Here is an 18,307-nt window from a genome sequence, read left to right as displayed (position 1 = left end):
AAGAATGGATGGTGATGGCTTGGGGAGAGGTGTATCTAATGATCTTGCAAGCTCCACTCCCTTGTGCTCTTCTTGATTTGCCTCCACCTCTTCGTAGCTTTCTTCTAATTCAATCTCTTATTCATTGCTTACCAAGGGTATGAAAGGTTGTGCACATTCTTCTTTGACCTCTAACTCATGTCCAAAGGGAGAGGGTTTAATTATAGATAAAAATTCTTCAATGATTGAATCGATCTCTTGATCAACCTCTTCAAAAGCTCCAACTATAATATGCTTTGGAGGTTATACACCCTCCTCAACATCAATTTCAAGCTTCTTGGGAGGAGGCTCTATAACTTTCAATTCCCATGGACTTTCAACATCTCCTAAGTCTTCAACCACTTCCTCTTCAACTAATTGGGCTTTCTCACTACAAGAAAAAAGGCCTATTGGTACACTTTTTTCTTTCCACGCTTTTAAAGCGTGCCCAAAAGTGGTCAATGGCCACGCTTTTGCGAGGGTGGCCACTGATCTGTGATTTGGCCACTTTTTTTTTTGCCACGCTTAAAAAGCATGGCCATAGAGGAAAACCGGCACGCTTTTACGTGAGTGGCTGCTAATTTGTGTTTTGGCCACGCTTTTTTTGCCACGCTTTAAAAGCGTGGCTAATTTGTATTCTAGTGGTGACATTTTTAAAGCGTGCTGATATGTTGTGTGTAATTAGGCACCCTGCAAAAGCGTACCAATATGCTGTGTGTACCAAAATTTAATTTCCCACCCTACTTTTCACGCTTAACTTTTCTCTAAGTGATAACAACGCATACTACATACACACTTCCCTTTTAATTTATCCCCAAATTCACTTTTAACCTAAGATACCCATCGCGATGAAGCAAGCCGCCGTCGTACGCATCAGCAAGTCGTCGCACCAAGTTCATCACTATAGATCACGATGACCGTCGCACCATCCATCCTGTCGTCGCACCAATGTTCATCTAACCGTCACACCCAGCCTTTCATCTAACCGTCACACTTGGCCTTCTTTCTGTCGCACCCAACCCTGGCACCATCAATGGTCTCTCGCACCCTACTCGAACGGTCACAAACCCTCGCAAACCCAACCCTCTATCTCGCAAACACAACCCTCTGTCTCTGTCTCAGTGGTCTCTCCTTCAATCAGCACCGTAAACACTGGTAAGTCTTTCTTCCTTGATTTTCTGTTTTTCCGTGTCTCTATTTTTCTCTTTTTTGGACTAATTAACAGAAAGAGAAGGCGTCACTCCTTTGCATTTGGTATATCTTCTATAAACCCTACAAAATCCACCTTCCCCAATTAGGCACTCCTGCCTGAAGTTCTTTCTAGTAGAACCTAATTTGCAGAAAGTGAAAGTTTATGCAGCAATGTTATTGCTCTTTGTGTCTTTGTTTCCTTCATTGTCTAATATTTTAGGTTCTTCTTAGCCTCCCCTTGCCTTGTTCTGATAATTATTATTTAGTTAGTTAAATCCATGTTTTAATTTTATAGAATCTAACCCTAGAGCACTATACAAACTACAAAGCCTCAGATCTTGAAACGGTTGTTCTTGCACTTGTAGATTTGCAGTTCAACACCAAAGCCAATTCTCTGAATGATATACGTGAAAAGTATAAACAACATAAGGTAAAAATTTGGTGTTTACTATTTTCACTAATAAAAGTAATATCCTAAATTAGTTTTCAAAGGAATATTTTATCGGATATTTTAATTTTCATTAAATTTTTATTATTAAATTAGTCTTTGAATTTCTCCAGGTTATATTGCTTACTACCTGAATGGACTAATTTGAGAATTTAAAAATTTTTAAAAGACTCATTTCTCCATACAAATAATTGTATCATCTTACTCTATTTCCTTCAATTCATCATATTCTATTCCATTTTATATAGATTATATGCATATGTAAAATAAAAACACACACTATCCATGAATGGTAAATTAGTTACATTTTTCTATAGAAAGAAAAAGTCTCCACAAAGTAGGTAAATTAGTAATGAGGACTGTAAAGAGCTCTGTGGCTAATTTGGTTTGTTGATGTTGTGATACATCATGCATTTGACACTGTTGGTTGCTTTTGTAGCATATAAACCTTCCAAAACAAGTATTATTCTAAGAGGATGGTCATTCAAAACGAAAGCGCGTGCCTATTAGGGTTGAGAAAGAATAGTAATTAGCTCTAATGATGTGCGAAAATTTGCGTTCTGTAAATTATTGGTTTAGGGAAGCAAGCAAACTAGAATGGATCCATATTGGTTTATTGATGTTCACTGCCAATTTGCACAGGTATAAAATTATTGGTTCGTAGATTGGTGTTAAGATTTGTAGCTGGACCAAGTCACAGCTTCGAGGATGGAGTGGTTGCTACAAGCATTCATTTTATATTGAAAGCCATAGGTAAAGTAACTTGACTTATTGTACTCTTTTATTTGTTTTAATTAACTGCCATCTTCATTTTTGTTACAGCTTTGAATGATGTTTTATTAACAAGTTCAATAATTCTTCTTAAAAAAAACAAAAAAACTGCAAGCACGATCAAACAAGCCCGAAGCTTGACTAGCTATAACTCCTTTTTATACAAACCTTTTCACTAATAACTACTTCATTTTTGTTCATTCTTGTTATGGGATACATCTAAAGTAATCTGCTGTTATTTCATTGGAGAAATTGGCCTGATATTTTTTTTGCTGTTGTCATCTTAACTATGCATTGTTTTTATTGTAACATAATTGACAGCCACTGAGCCACATGTTTTGTTTAGTTTATTGTGTTTGATTTTCTTGTAATCTGGTAAGTGACGTCGATATTTCTTTGAGGTCTGTTAATTATTTCTGAAAACTTGTACGTCTAGGTTAAAGCTATTGTGGGGGAAATGGGCATTGGATTTTTGGGGATTGGCTTCCAACCAATGTGGGGAATCAAAGACATACCTATAATGCCAAAGGTAGTTTCTCTTTCTCCACATCTTTTTAAGTGCATGAACTAGCTGAGTGGATTTGGAAATGTATATACTTGTTCCACTATAACCTCACATTGTGTAACATGCTAGAATGACTTTTACCTTGCTAGTTCAAGTTTCAGGGCATATAAGCTTTTATTCCTGAAATATCTTTATTTAAGAGATTACTAATTGATTCCTTAATCACCATTGATAACCCACCTTTTCTTCATAGCTTAGCAACTTATATTAAGGGAGGCAAAATAGTTGGGCTTATTTGATATAGTGATTAAACAGTAGTGACCATTCTTCTTTCTTATGTTTAGTGCTTTAATTACTTGCTTTTTGACTGGATCTTGATGGCTCAGGAAAGATATGATATCATGAGGAATTACATGCCCAAATTTGGTTCCTTTGGTCTTAACATGATGTTCAGAACATGTACTGTACAGGTGAGATGTGTGACGATCATTGAGCTGATTTATCCTTGAGCAATGCTGATTTGAAGATGGTGAAATAAATATCTTCTGAAAGAAAATTAATCAGTTCAACTCATGACAAATAAAGCTCTTGTATTGGTAGTAATAATTTTGAACTTTAGAAATGCTTTTTAATTTCTCTATTTAGTTGGCATCTGTTGCTTTTGCAGTGATTTTAAAGCATTTTCTAGTTATGCTACTTGTTCATACCCTGGGTCGAGCTGTCCGACCCGGGATGTTCTACAGACAAAGCGACTGACCTCTTTAGGTCAAGCGGACCGACTTCTTCGCAAAGAACTCGGTCTGAATCGACAGGAAAGCCCAAAGAAGGGCCCAACTCAAGGAATACGATCCCGATCCAAGGGCAGCCCAACCCTATAGAGATAAGGGCGGTTCCATGGAAGATAATCTAACCTCGACAAAAGATAAGATAAGATAAGATAACTAACTTATCTTATCTAAAGAAGGTCACATCTCACCATTATAAATACACTGGAGCACCCATGTATAACTCATACTCTGATTCTACTCAATACCTGTTTAATACCCTTGCTAACTTAAGCATCGGAGTCCCTTGCAGCTACCCCACACCCTTCGGTGACAAGGGATCAGCAGCATTCTCAGCTCCACAAGTCGGACACACCAGCTCCAGCTGCTGCACACCTGCCGAACACGTCAGCTCCGACTAGCACAGAAGATCTCGTCTGAGATCAACCTACAGTTTCAGGTAAACCCTCGGAACATTGGCGCCATTGCCGGGGATCCTGGAAGTCATCCCATCACCATGGCGGACGACCATGACAACGACCACGATTCAGGTTTGGAAGATAGAACACCGCACAAGAACACGGATGTTACACTCAAAGATACTTCGGAGCCCAACGGGGACAAAAATTCATCAAATCCAGGAGTGATAGAGGCACTTCAAGATCGATTAAAGCAACTCGAGAAAGAAGCCCAACATCAACGTGAAAAAGAAGAGGATCTGCATCGGGAGATAAGGCAATGCCAAGAATTAGAAGATAAACTTCTAAATCTCAAAGCCGATCTCAAAACTAAAGCTACTCAATCAACTCCAGAGGATAGCTCTCGCAAGGATCAAGATCCATTCACCAGGGAAATTATGAAGACCAAAATCCCAAAGTACTTCAAACTTCCGAATATGACTCTGTATGACGGCACTTCAGACCCCAACCATCATCTCAGCAATTTTAGAAGTAGAATGTACCTCACGGACGCCTCAGATGCAGTTCACTGCAAGGCCTTTCTGATGAGCGGATAATTTATACGCTTTTTGGCATTGTTTTTAGTATGTTTTTAGTATGTTTTAGTTAGTTTTTATTTAAAATTCACTTTTCTGGACTTTACTATGAGTTTGTGTGTTTTTCTGTGATTTCAGGTATTTTCTGGCTGAAATTGAGGGACCTGAGCAAAAATCTGATTCAGAGGCTGAAAAGGACTGCAGATGCTGTTGGATTCTGACCTCCCTGCACTCAAAGTGGATTTTCTGGAGCTACAGAAGCTCAATTGGCGCGCTCTCAATTGCGTTGGAAAGTAGACATCCTGGGTTTTCCAGAAATGTATAATAGTCCGTACTTTGCCCGAGATTTGATGGCCCAAACAGGCGTTCCAAGTCAGCTCAAGAATTCTGGCGTAAAACGCCGGAACTGGCACAAGAAGGGGAGTTAAACGCCCAAACTGGCACAAAAGCTGGCGTTTAACTCCAAGAAGAGTCTCTACACGAAAATGCTTCAATGCTCAACCCAAGCACACACCAAGTGGGCCAAAATGCTTCAATGCTCAGCCCAAGCACACACCAAGTGGGCCCAAAAGTGGATTTTTATGTCATTTACTCATCTTTGTAAATCCTAGGCTACTAGTTCTCTACAAATAGGACCTTTTGCTATTGTATTTTCGTCTTTTGATCACTTGAATCTTTTGATCATGTTTTTATGATTGAACCCTCGTTGGGAGGCTGGCCATTCGGCCATGCCTAGACCTTGTTCTTATGTATTTTCAACGGTGGAGTTTCTACACACCATAGATTAAGGTGTGGAGCTCTGCTGTACCTCGAGTATTAATGCAATTACTATTGTTCTTCTATTCAATTCAGCTTATTCTTGTTCTAAGATATCACTTGTTCCTCAACTTGATGAATGTGATGATCCGTGACACTCATCATCATTCTCACCTATGAACGTGTGCCTGACAACCACCTCCGTTCTACCTTAGATTAAGTGGATATCTCTTGGATCCCTTAATCGGAATCTTCGTGGTATAAGCTAGAATTGATGGCAGCATTCAAGAGAATCCAGAAGGTCTAAACCTTGTCTGTGGTATTCTGAGTAGGATTCAAGGATTGAATGACTATGACGAGCTTCAAACTCGCGATTGTGGGGCGTTAGTGACAGACGCAAAAGAATCACTGGATTCTATTCTGACATGATCGAGAATCGACAGATGAATAGCCGTGCTGTGACAGAGTGTGTTGAACATTTTTACTGAGAGGACGGGACTGTAGCCATTGATAACGGTGATGCCCACCATACAGCTTGCCATGGAAAGGAGTAAGAAGGATTGGATGAAGACAGTAGAAAAGCAGAGAGACGGAAGGGACAAAGCATCTCCATACGCTTATTTGAAATTCTCACCAATGAATTACATAAGTATCTCTATTTTTATTTTATGCTTTATTCATAAATCATTTATAACCATTTGAATCTGCCTGACTGAGATTTACAAGATGACCATAGCTTGCTTCATACCAACAATCTCCGTGGGATCGACCCCTTACTCGCGTAAGGTTTATTACTTGGACGACCCAGTGCACTTGCTGGTTAGTTGTGCGAAGTTGTGATATAGAGTTGAGATTGCAATTGAGCGTACCATGTTGATGGCGCCATTGATGATCACAATTTCGTGCACCACTTTCCAACAACTCTTACCAAGACAGCCATTAGATGGTTCGACAGCCTACCTCCAAAGTCCATCTCAAGCTTCGACGACCTGGCCAAAAAGTTCCTGGCCAAATTTTCCATACAAAAAGATAAAGCTAAACACGCACCCAGCCTACTAGGAATCAAGCAAGGAGATCAGGAGAGTCTTCATAACTACATGGAAAGATTCAACAAAACATGCATGGACATACAAAGTCTACCAACAGAAGCTGCCATTATGGGCCTTATAAATGGCCTACGAGAAGGACCGTTTAGCCAATCTATATCAAAGAAGTACCCTGCATCCCTGGACGAAGTACAAGAACGGGCGCAGAAGTACATCAACATGGAGGAGAATTCTTGACTTGGGGAGGCCTCGAGGTTCTTGAGGTTCAGTTCCGCCTACCGAGATAAAGATAAAGAATCCAAGAAAAAGAAAGATCGCTCCGGGGAGAAAATAAAAAAATATCATAACTACACCCCTCTTAGGGTATCCTTGGTAGATGTTTATAAAGAAGTCTGCCATACGAAAAAAATACCCCCAGCTCGGCCAATCAGAGGCAAAAGAGGGAGAGGAAATCGGAACGAATACTGTGAGTATCATCGAGTCCGAGGACATTCCACCAACAAATGCTTCGACTTGAAAAATATCATAGAAAAATTAGTAAGAGAAGGAAAACTAGATCGGTTTTTGGACAACCGGGACGAAGAGCCAAGAAAAAGAAGAAGGGATGAAGATGTCGGACGGTCTGAACGATCACCTCGCACACCGGAAAGACACGTCCACGTGATACACGGTGGATTTGCGGGAGGAGGAATCTCCAAATCATCTCGCAAGCAACACCTCAAAGAAGTATACCATGTCGAAAGAAAGAAGGAGGCGCCAGACATCCCAGTAATCACGTTTACCAAAGAAGACGCATCCGGAATCATCTCAGAACACGACAACCTCATGGTCATCACTATCATACTGGCAAACTCCAACCTCCACCGTACATTAATTGACCAAGGAAGCTCCGCCGACATCTTATTCAAAACTGCCTTCGACAAGCTCGGCTTAGAAGAAAAAGATCTAAGAGCATACCCGAATAGCCTATTCGGACTTGGGGATACCCCAGTACAACCACTGGGATACGTATCGCTACATACAACCTTCGGAAAGGAGAACCAATCCAGAACACTCAAGATAGACTACATCATGGTCGACGTAAGCTCAGCCTACAATGCCTTAATAGGTCGGACAACGTTAAACCAACTCGGCGCAATAGTTTCAACTCCACATATATGTATGAAATTTCCAACTGCAGAAGGGATATCTACAATAAAAGCAGATCAAAAGATAGCATGTCACTGTTATAACGAAAGTCTAAAACTCAGAGGCGAAGGAGGAGAGTTCCACACAATCGAACTTGGTGGAGTTCAGAGGTGAGAAGAACTCCATCCACAGCCCGAAGGTGAAGTAGAGAAAGTTCAAGTCGGAGACACCTCAGATAAGACAACTAATATTGACACGATCCTGAAAGGAGATGCAAAGGAATCACTCATATAGTTCCTATGAGCTAATGTTGATCTCTTCGCATGGAAAGCTGCCGACATGCCAGGCATAGATCCCGAACTGATGAGCCACAAGTTGGCGGTCTATCCGGGATCCCGGTCAGTACAACAAAGACAAAGAAAACTTGGGCCAAAATGGTCTCAGGCTGTAGCAGAACAGGTGCAAGCACTACTAGAGGTTGGGTTCATAAGAGAAGTTAAGTACCCACTATGGCTAGCAAACATCGTCTTGGTGAGAAAGTCAAATGGGAAGTGGCAAATGTGCACTGACTACACCGACCTCAACAAACCCTGCCCAAAAGACCCTTATCCACTCCCAAGCATCGATGCTCTAGTAGATGCCTCATCGGGATATAAGTATCTCTCGTTTATGGACGCACACTCGGGGTACAACCAGATCCCAATGTATCCACCGGATCAAGAAAAAGCCTCGTTTTTAACACCCAAAGCAAACTATTGTTACATCGTAATGCCTTTCGGCCTTAAGAACGCAGGAGCTACTTATCAGAGGCTAATGAATAAGGTCTTCTCAGATCTCATCAGAAAAATTATGGAGATCTACATGGATGACATGTTGATAAAGACACAAAGTGAAGAAACATTACTGTCCGACTTGGTTCAAGTATTCGACACCATACGGAAGCATGGCATGCGACTTAACCCAGCTAAATGCACCTTCACCGTGGAAGCAGGTAAGTTCTTGGGCTTTATGCTCACACAAAGAGGAATCGAGGTAAATCCAAATAAATGCCAGGCCATACTCAACATGAAAAGCCCAACCTGTGTCAAAGAGATACAACAACTCAATGGGAGATTGGCAGCCTTGTCCAGATTCCTAGCAGGGTCAGCGATAAGATCCCTCCCTTTCTACGCTACTTTAAGGAAGGGAAAGAACTTCGAGTGGACAACGGAATGTGAGCAAGCCTTCCGAGACTTCAAAGAATTCTTGGGACGGCCACCTATCCTATCTCGACCACGAGAAGGAGAACTACTCATATTGTACCTCGCAGTAGGAAGCCGGGCAATAGCCTCAGCACTAATTAGAGAAGACGAGGGTGGGCAACAAACCATCTATTCCTTTAGCAAAGCACTATAGGGGTCAGAGCTGAACTACCAGTAAATAGAGAAGTTTGCCTACGCTCTCATACTCACATCCCGACGACTTCGCCCGTACTTCCAAGTGCATACTATTAAGGTTCGGACCAACCAGCCCATAAAGGGGATATTGCAGAAAACAGATCTAGCAGGAAGAATCCTACAGTGGGCAATCGAGTTGTCCGAGTTCGACCTCCAATACGAGGCGCAAACAGCCATTAAATCACAATACCTAGCCGACTTCATTGCAGAATTCACAGACATCCCGGAGATCCCCAAAGAGTGGAATATATACGTGGACGTCTCCTCGAATAAAATCGGAAGTGGTGCAGGTGTGATAATCGAAAGCAACCAAAGAACCCAACTTGAGCTTTCCCTCAAATTCGGATTCTCGTCCTCAAACAACTAGGCGGAATATGAAGCGTTATTAGCTGGTTTGAAGCTAGCTAGAGAAGTTGGAGCTCGGAAACTCAACATCTACAGCGATTCACAAGTCGTTACCTCACAAATAACAGGGAGCTACCAAGCCAAAGATCCTACAATGAAAAAGTATTTGGATAAAACCAAGGAACAGCTCAGACAACTCGGGGAATATAGGATCTGCCACATACCCCGCGAGCAAAATGCCCGAGCTGACGTACTCTCAAAACTAGCCAGCACCAAACCAGGGGGCAACAATAGAAGCCTCATCCAGGAAATACTGCAGAACCTGTCAATATCGGGAGAAGAAAAACTCCTAGCCATAACAGGTCGGGATCAAGGATGGATGACCCCCCATAATTAATTACCTCAAAGCAGAAGCTCTCCCTACAGATGAAAAAGAGGCAAAGAGGTTAAAAAGGGAGGCCCATTACTACACTATCATAAGCAACACCCTGTACAAAAGAGGGATCTCAATACCATTGTTAAAGTGTGTACCGACCTCCAAAACAAAGAAAGTCTTGGAGGAAGTACACAGCGGCATTTGCGGCAATCATCTTGGAGTGCAATCTCTCACCAAAAAGGTACTACGAGCGGGATTCTATTGGCCAACTCTACGAAAGGAAGCTACAGAATTTGTAAAGACATGTCCACCATGCCAGAAGCATGCCAACTTTCACATCGCCCCGCCGGAAAAACTCATCAGTGTAACCTCACCCTGGCCATTTGCAAAGTGGGGACTCGATCTTCTCAGACCCTTTCCACAGGGATCGGGACAAGTAAAATTCCTCATAGTAGGGGTAGATTATTTCACAAAATGGATCGAGGCAGAACCCCTAGCCAACGCCACTGCTCAAAAAAGCCGGAAATTCCTATATAGGAACATCGTTATAAGGTTCGGGGTCCCATACTCCATCACCACAGACAATGGCACCCAATTCACAGATGTAGGCTACAGAAAACTAGTGGCCGACTCCAGTTCACCTCCGTCGAACATCCCCAAGCCAATGGACAAGCCGAAGCGACCAACAAAGTCATATTGGCCGGGCTGATACGGAGACTGCAAGAAGCAAAGGGGGCTTGGGCCGAGGAACTTCCACAAGTCCTATGGGCGTATCGAACAACCCCTCATTCTATTACAAACGAATCACCATTTCGATTAGCATACGGAGTGGAGGCAATGATTCCAATAGAAGTTGAGGAAGGGTCTCCCTGAGTAGTCCACTACAATGAACAAACCAACTCTCAACTTCAAAGAGAAGAGCTCGACCTACTTCCGGAAAACCAAGAAAGAGCTCGGATCAGAGAAGAAGCACTAAAGCGGCGAATGGCTTCCAGGTATAATCAAAAGGTAGTGCTAAGAGGTTTTGCTGAGAATGATCTCATCTTAATCCGAAATGATATTGGAACAACTCGACCCGGAGAAGGAAAGCTGGTAGCCAATTGGAAAGGACCCTACCGAGTCACAGAAGTACTTGGGAAGGGCTACTACAGACTGTCCGAACTCGAGGGACGAGAACTCCCCAGATCATGGCACGCCTGTAACCTAGGAAGGTACTATAGCTAGGACAGGTAAAAGATCTCATCACAAGATGCACTCTTTTTCCTGAAAAGGTTTTTTAATGAGGCGTCAAGATTGAGATTTAATCCGACTTAAGGGTACGGAAAACTCCCGCATGTATATATTTGCACTTTCTTTAAATAAAACACATTTCAGATATTCTACAAATTCCTAAGATGCATTAATCTGAAGTATTCATCCTCCGATTATAAAGCAACGGATCGACAGAAAGTGAAGAACAGATTCACTGTACGATCTTGATAGGAATGATTGACCGACAAAGGTGAAAACACGATTAACCTAAAGGATGATCAAACCGGGACAAAAACCACCATCTACAAATCGGCAAAGATGAACACAGAATAATGCAAGAAGTTATCAAAAGTGATCCCAAAAAGAACATGATGAGGTCTTATGAATTGCTATATAATAACTTAAAAAGACTGGCCGACACTAAAAAGTCGGACCAAGTCAACCCAAGTTATCAGCAAATCCCTGGAAAGAGGTCTGGCCAACCCTATTAAAGAGAAATTGCTATAACTTAGAAGAGATCAACCTAACGAAGTCAGTCTCCTACAAGACAAGTTATAAAAGTAATCCCTGAAAGAGACCTAACAAAGGTCCAAGAAAGAGGATTACAAAAATAACTTAGAAGAGATCGACCTAAGGAAGTCGGTCTTCTACAACACAAGTTATAAAAGTAATCCCTGAAAGAGACCTGACAAAGGTCCAAGAAAGAAGATTACAAAAATAAATTAAAAGAGATCGACCTAATGAAGTCGGTCTCCTACAAGACAAGTTATAAAAGTAATCCCTGAAAGAGACCTGACAAAGGTCCAAGAAAGAGGATTACAAAAATAACTTAGAATAGATCGACCTAACGAAGTCGGTCTCCTACAAGACAAGTTATAAAAGTAATCCTTGAAAGAGACCTGACAAAGGTCCAAGAAAGAGGATTACAAAAATAACTTAGAAGAGATCGACCTAACGAAGTCGGTCTCCTACAAGATAAGTTATAAAAGTAATCCTTGAAAGAGACCTGACAAAGATCCAAGAAAGAGGATTACAAAAATAACTTAGAAGGTGACCAACATAAAGAAATCGGTTATGGGACGCTAAAAATACAAGCAAAAGCGAGAAAACCGAGAAACAAGTTGGACCCATACAGTCACGGCCTCAAAGGATCCAAGTTACAAACAATAAGTGCAAAAGCGATCCAAAGAGGTCAATCAGCAAGATTCCAACACTCTCAGAAACCAGAAGAGATACCATGTTAAAGCGCAATGGAAGCATAATATAATAAAGCTTCAAAAGGCAACCAAAATCTACCTCAGAAAGCTACTTTTGTTTTTCAAAGTAAAAATTGCCAGGTAGGCAACTAAAAAGCGTCAGCAGTTAAACAAGACAATAAAGTTCAAAAGCCCACAAATCGGGATATTTACACAAATACTTAAAAAGAAGATCAGCAAAGATCGGGAGCCTTCCTGGCAGCATCAGTACAGGGAGAAGTAGGGCGAGTCTGAATAGGCACAGCATCTATAGTTCCATCATCCTGGTTCAGAATCTGACAATCCGGATCAGACATAACTAGAGGAACCGAGGAGATTGACACCTTGATAGAAGGCACTCGGGGAGGTTCAACATCATCATCGGGATCATCTGGGACAATCTTGCCATCCTTTACTACGATATCAAGACTAACGAGAGTCAAATCGGCATCAGGAGCAACAATCCAGAACTGCTCAATTAGGTTCTCAGAGGCGGCAGTCACGCTGCCCACAAGGTGACCCTGAAGCTCGGCATAATTAACCCGAGCAGTTTCTAAATCATCCCGGAGATGCATCAACTCCCTATAAGCTGAGACATAGCTATCCTTGTGCTTTAGTGCCATGTCCTCAGCCAACTTCAAATAAGCAGCCAAGGCAATAAAGCTGGCCTTCTCACCCTCCAATTCCTTCTCTACCTTTGCCAACTTCACCTCCAACTCATCCTTCAGACCGTTGATTCGATCAAATTCTGATTTGGCCTCCTCCATGAAGGATTTTGTGGCATGAATCGGGATCCCCTGAATAGTTCAGAAAATAGCCGCACCCATATGTGCCATTTTCACACTACTTTTGGTGATAAAATCCAGATGTTGAAGAAGAGACACATCGTCCATGGAGAGCCCACCATAGGGGGCAATTTACTAGTCAACAAACTCGACAGCATCAAAATCCAGGGCATCCAGGTTAAAGGGCTCAGATGTTTTTTGCTTTTTTAAGGGAGGAGCACTAGAAGCAATGGCAGAAGTCTGTGGAGGATCGACCTGACGAAACCGAGGAGTAGGAACTGCTTTCCTCGGCCTGGGAGAACTCGGCACAGGAGGCTTCACTAGGACCTAAGAAGATCCCTCTCCGGCCACCTTGGCCGAGATGTTCAGAGCAACAGTTGCCTTCTTTGACTTTTTAAAGGCCTTCATGGAGTCGTTGTTCTTTGACATCTCTGCAATTACAGAATCAACCACAGCAAATAGTTACAATCATAATAAGAGGAAGAAAAAATTAAGAAACAAGTGTAGAAACAAGTCAGACAAGTACCCAAAACAGTCCGAACCAAGGACGGGTCATTCAAAAACCTTTTTGTATCAAGATGGGGTGGTTCCCCCATAGATCCTCAAGAACAACAACAAAGGCACGCTCAACATCATGAAGCATCTCCCAGGTATAGCGAGACACCCTCACATCCCTCTGCCACTCTAGAGGGAAAGAAGGCTCATCATTTTCATCAAGAAAAAAGGGGCGGGCCCCCTCGACAGCACAAACCCTAAAGAAGTAATTCTTGAAGTCCTTAAAGGACTCATCATACATAGCAAAAACTTTATGGCCCTGGGCGGATCTGAAAGAAACCTAGGAAGCTTTCTTTTTTGAAGAACCGCCAGGCTTGGCGGAAACAAACAAATAAAGGAAAAGAGTCTGAGAGGGTGTTACATCTAATTCTCGGTAGAGAAGATGAAAAATTTTAATAAAACCCCAGGAATTTGGGTGAGGCTGGGATGGGGCAATATTACACGACCACAGCAGGTCAGTCTCGAAAGCAGTAAAAGGAAAAGTAACGTTCAACTGACTGAAGAAGTATTCATAGGCATAGAAGAAGGGACGCTCCCTCTCAATGGAAGTCGGAAAACAAACTCTCTCATCAGAATCAGGAGCAACAAGCTCATAATCCTCCTCATGAGCACTGTTACCACAAATCCTATGGCACTTCCTCAGCTCTGTGCAAAATTCAGCATCCACAGCAGAAATAGACAACAAAACAAGGGAGTCCAGCCAATCGGACATCCCCTCGGGAACTCTGGAACACATCTCTACAATTTTATTTCGAGAAGACATGAGGCCAACTAATCCTACAAGTAAGAAAAGAAGATGGGGTTACTAAAAACATCTCGGACAAACGAGAAAACAACTCAATACGATACAGGCGAACACACAGAAAAGGAAAACCCCAAGACTCAAACCAAAGTCCTGGGGCATCCTTTGGAGGCAATAATAAAGCAAGGTTTCTAGGAAAAATCTACTTCTCGCATTCCAGCACCTCTCAAAACAAGAAAAGAAGGCTTCAAACAACAAGCATTTTTTCATCAAAGCAAAACACAAAAAGTCATAAAAAACATTGCCTTACAGTCTAAGTCAGCAAAAACCATCCCTAAAACATCAAACACGCCAAGCAGAGACCATTAAAGATGCAACCTTTTTCAGAATCAGACAAAAGCAACCTTCAAATAAAATGAGGAACAGATGCGGACAGCGGTATCAGAACAGAAACAACAAAGAACATGCAAAGCCCTAAAAGCATCAAGCAAAAGCAAAAAGGATCATGCAGAAGATGGAAAAACTCCCAGAATGCACATTTCAACAAATCTAGGGCACAATGGAAACAGAAAGATCCAAACTTTCTCTAAAAGAATGATCAAAATCAAAACCTCATCACAAAAACAAAAACAAAGAGAAAGGACGAAATGAGACTAATCTGGAGACGAAAGAAGCTTCGAGAAAGAAAAATGGAGGCGCAAGAATGAAATCTGCCCAGAAAATCACCAAACAAAAGCCGCAACACAAGAAAGCAGAAGCACAAATGAAAAAAAGAGAGCATAGAGAGCGGAGAAAAGAAGTTACAAAAAGGGCGAAGGAGAGAAACCGTTTTTGGGTTTTCAAAATCAAAATAAAGAGCCTAAGGGAAACGGGGCAATTAATGTTAAAATTAATGAAGGCATTAAACCCTCGCACGTTCCTAAAGCGCCGATACAAAAGCGCGCGCTTTTAGAGGAAAAACGTTCTACATTCAAAAGCTTCTACAAAGGAATCGACAAAATGCTTCAGTTCGGCTTCACTAGAGAAGGATCGAAGTCCAGGACTCGACCTCAACAAAAAGACCGAGCTCAAGCAGGGGCACTGTTCAGACCCTTGGTAGAGCTATCCGACCCGGGATGTTCTACAGACAAAGCGACCGACCTCTTTAGGTCAAGCGGACTGACTTCTTCGCAAAAAACTCGGTCCAAATCGACAGGAAAGCCCAAAGAAGGGCCCAACTCAAGGAATACGATCCCGATCCAAGGGCAGCCCAAGCCTATAGAGATAAGGGCGGTTCCATGGAAGATAAGCTGACCTCGAGAAAAGATAAGATAAGATAAATAACTTATCTTATCTAAAGAAGGTCACATCTCACCATTATAAATACACTGGAGCACCCAGGTATAACTCATACTCTGATTCTACTCAATACCTGTTTAATACCCTTACTAACTTAAGCATCGGAGTCCCTTGCAGGTACCCCCCACCTTTTGGTGACAAGGGATCAGCAGCATTCTCAGCTCCACAAGTCGGACACACCAGCTCCGGCTGCTACACACCTACCGGACACGTCGGCTCCGACCAGCACAGAAGATCTCGTCCGAGATCGACCTACAGTTTCAGGTAAACCCTCGGAACACTACTGTTTTTACCATTATCTATACAAAACTATTTTAAGCATTAGCTTAGACAAGCAGGAATCATGTTTTTAATATATTGCCATAAAGCTTTTTACCATGTTTATTTAGATATTCAAGCCTTTTCTATTTATTAAAGGGTTTTGGAAAATAAAAGGAATTATGAAAACTATTTTTTAATATATTACATCACATTGTTCCATGGCATGTATGTAAGTCTTAATTTATGTATAAATGTAATGCAGATCTATCATTAAAGTTCGTGATGGGCTGACTTTTCTTGATTTAATTGTTATCCAAATTGAGGTTAGTTTATGGTCCTCTCTTTGCTTGGCCTTTATTTTAGATGGCTATTCAGATTCAGAAGGATATGAATCTATGGCCAATTAACTACACTTTGGAGCTCAGTTGAACAACTTTCGTTGTTTTTGGTATGTGATTTGTCACTTGCATTTCGATGCCATGTTTCAGCAATCTTGGAGATAACAATCTGAATTAAATTGACTTTTCATGCTTGGGAAGAAACATTTGTAGTTTATATAATCTGTTTTGTTTTGGCAGTCATCATTGTTTTAGGGCTGTTATTAGTGTACCCCGAGTTGTATATGATGTGACAAAATTAAGCACAGACTTTGAATAAAATATCTATCAAATTTAAGTAATATCATATTCCAAGTACATCTTAAACATGTATATTTGTTAATTTGAGTATCCTTATTTAATGTTTCGCACTTCTATCATTTTTGGTTATACTACTTTTTAATTTTATATGAAGGTGGCACCTTTAGTATCATGCAGCCTCCTTCACTGCTTAATTTAGAAATCTTAAACTATTTAATCCAGAATAAGAATAAATACTACATGGAGGTGAAGAACGATCATTATCATTAGCAACTTTGAGCTATAGACCTCACATGATTTTGATTAATTTACTTATATTTTTAGTGCCTGTTATGCAGGTAACTCCCAAAACATTGGCTGATGTGAAGGGTGACACTTTGATTTCTTATGAAGGAAGAATTTAGCTACGTAACCATTGCTGAATCACCACTTCTCAATCAAGATTTAGCTGATTAAATCTGTACCGTGATAGTTGCAAATTGGCCATAAATTTGATAGTTTTAATGATATCCAAAGTTCTAATGATGAACTTATTTTATCCTAATTCAATTATTCGTTTTGTTAAAGTATTGTATTTTTTAATTATAATTATAGCATGTAAATAATTTATGTAAATTAATAAAAAATCAATTTTTATACCTTCTAATTTTCTCTTCTTTTTTTTAATTTGACAAAGGAATAGAAAGCGTGGCAAAAGATTTTAGCTGGCAAGCCACGCTTTTGAAGCGTGACTATATGTGCTCTATCGGTACGCTTTGAAAGCGTATCAAAAACTAACCTAATCGGCACACTTCGAACTCATGGCGATATGTACACTTATCGGTACGCTTCTCAAGCGTACCTATAGGTTAAGACCTATGACCACGCTTTTTAAGCGTGGCAAGATATGAAAGCGTGCCAACAAAAAAGGCATGCCGATAGATCTACAAAAGTGTGGTGATAGAGCAACCGGTACGCTGGCGGATGTGCCCCTTTTAAAAGCGTGCCGATAGCTCAAAAAGCATGGTGAAAAGCTATCGGCATGCTTTTTTCACTTTTCGGCACGCTTTAATAGCATGGCAGAAAGCTTATTTTCTTGTAGTGCCTCCATTTGTTCTAATACAAAGTTCCATTCCTGGTTGTCCACCAAAGTTTCTAATCTCTCCTTCATGTTATGCTCTTTAATTGATTCTCCACATGTGGCCATGGGAGTATGGTGCACGAAATTGCAATCACACTTTTGCAATTCCGCACAACTAACCAGCAAGTGCACTGGGTCGTCCAAGTAATACCTTACGTGAGTAAGGGTCGATCCCACGGAGATTGTCGGCTTGAAGCAAGCTATGGTTATCTTGTAACTCTTAGTCAGGATATCAATAATTATCAGGGTTGATTGTGAAAAGTAAAAGAACATGAAATAAGTACTTGTTCTGCAGTAATGAGGAATAGGTTGAGGTTTTGGAGATGCTCCATCTTCTGAATCTCTGCTTTCCTACTGTCTTCTTCTTCAAGCACGCAAAGCTCCTTCCATGGCAAGCTGTATGCAAGGGTTTCACCGTTGTCAGTGGCTACCTCCCATCCTCTCAGTGGAAATGTTCAACGCACCCTGTCACGGCACGGCTATCCATCTGTCGGTCTCAATCAGGCCGGCATAGAATCCAGTGATTCTTTTGCGTCTATCACTAACGCCCAGCCTTCAGGAGTTTGAAGCTCATCACAGTCATTCAATCATTGAATCCTACTCA

General features: G+C 41.3%; 1 long non-coding RNA gene across 3 annotated transcripts; it reads left to right on the top strand.

Annotated features, from left to right (window-relative positions):
- Positions 1-1,503: 1,503 nt before the first annotated feature.
- On the top strand, positions 1,504-17,068 carry LOC127742387 (uncharacterized). 3 transcript variants are annotated; one of them, XR_008003592.1, is made up of 4 exons: positions 1,510-1,639; positions 2,300-2,410; positions 2,865-2,957; positions 16,922-17,068. It is a non-coding gene; the product is annotated as an uncharacterized LOC127742387 (long non-coding RNA). The 3 variants fall into 3 exon arrangements; XR_008003595.1 differs by lacking the exon at positions 16,922-17,068 and adding an exon at positions 3,320-3,625; XR_008003593.1 differs by lacking the exon at positions 16,922-17,068 and having other exon boundaries at positions 1,504-1,639; positions 2,097-2,410; positions 2,865-3,625.
- The last annotated feature ends 1,239 nt before the right edge of the window (positions 17,069-18,307 follow it).

This window comes from Arachis duranensis, chromosome 1, assembly GCF_000817695.3.
Source record: "Arachis duranensis cultivar V14167 chromosome 1, aradu.V14167.gnm2.J7QH, whole genome shotgun sequence".
Classification (NCBI taxonomy): Eukaryota; Viridiplantae; Streptophyta; class Magnoliopsida; order Fabales; family Fabaceae; genus Arachis; species Arachis duranensis.
This window is presented reverse-complemented; position numbering and strand designations above follow the sequence as displayed.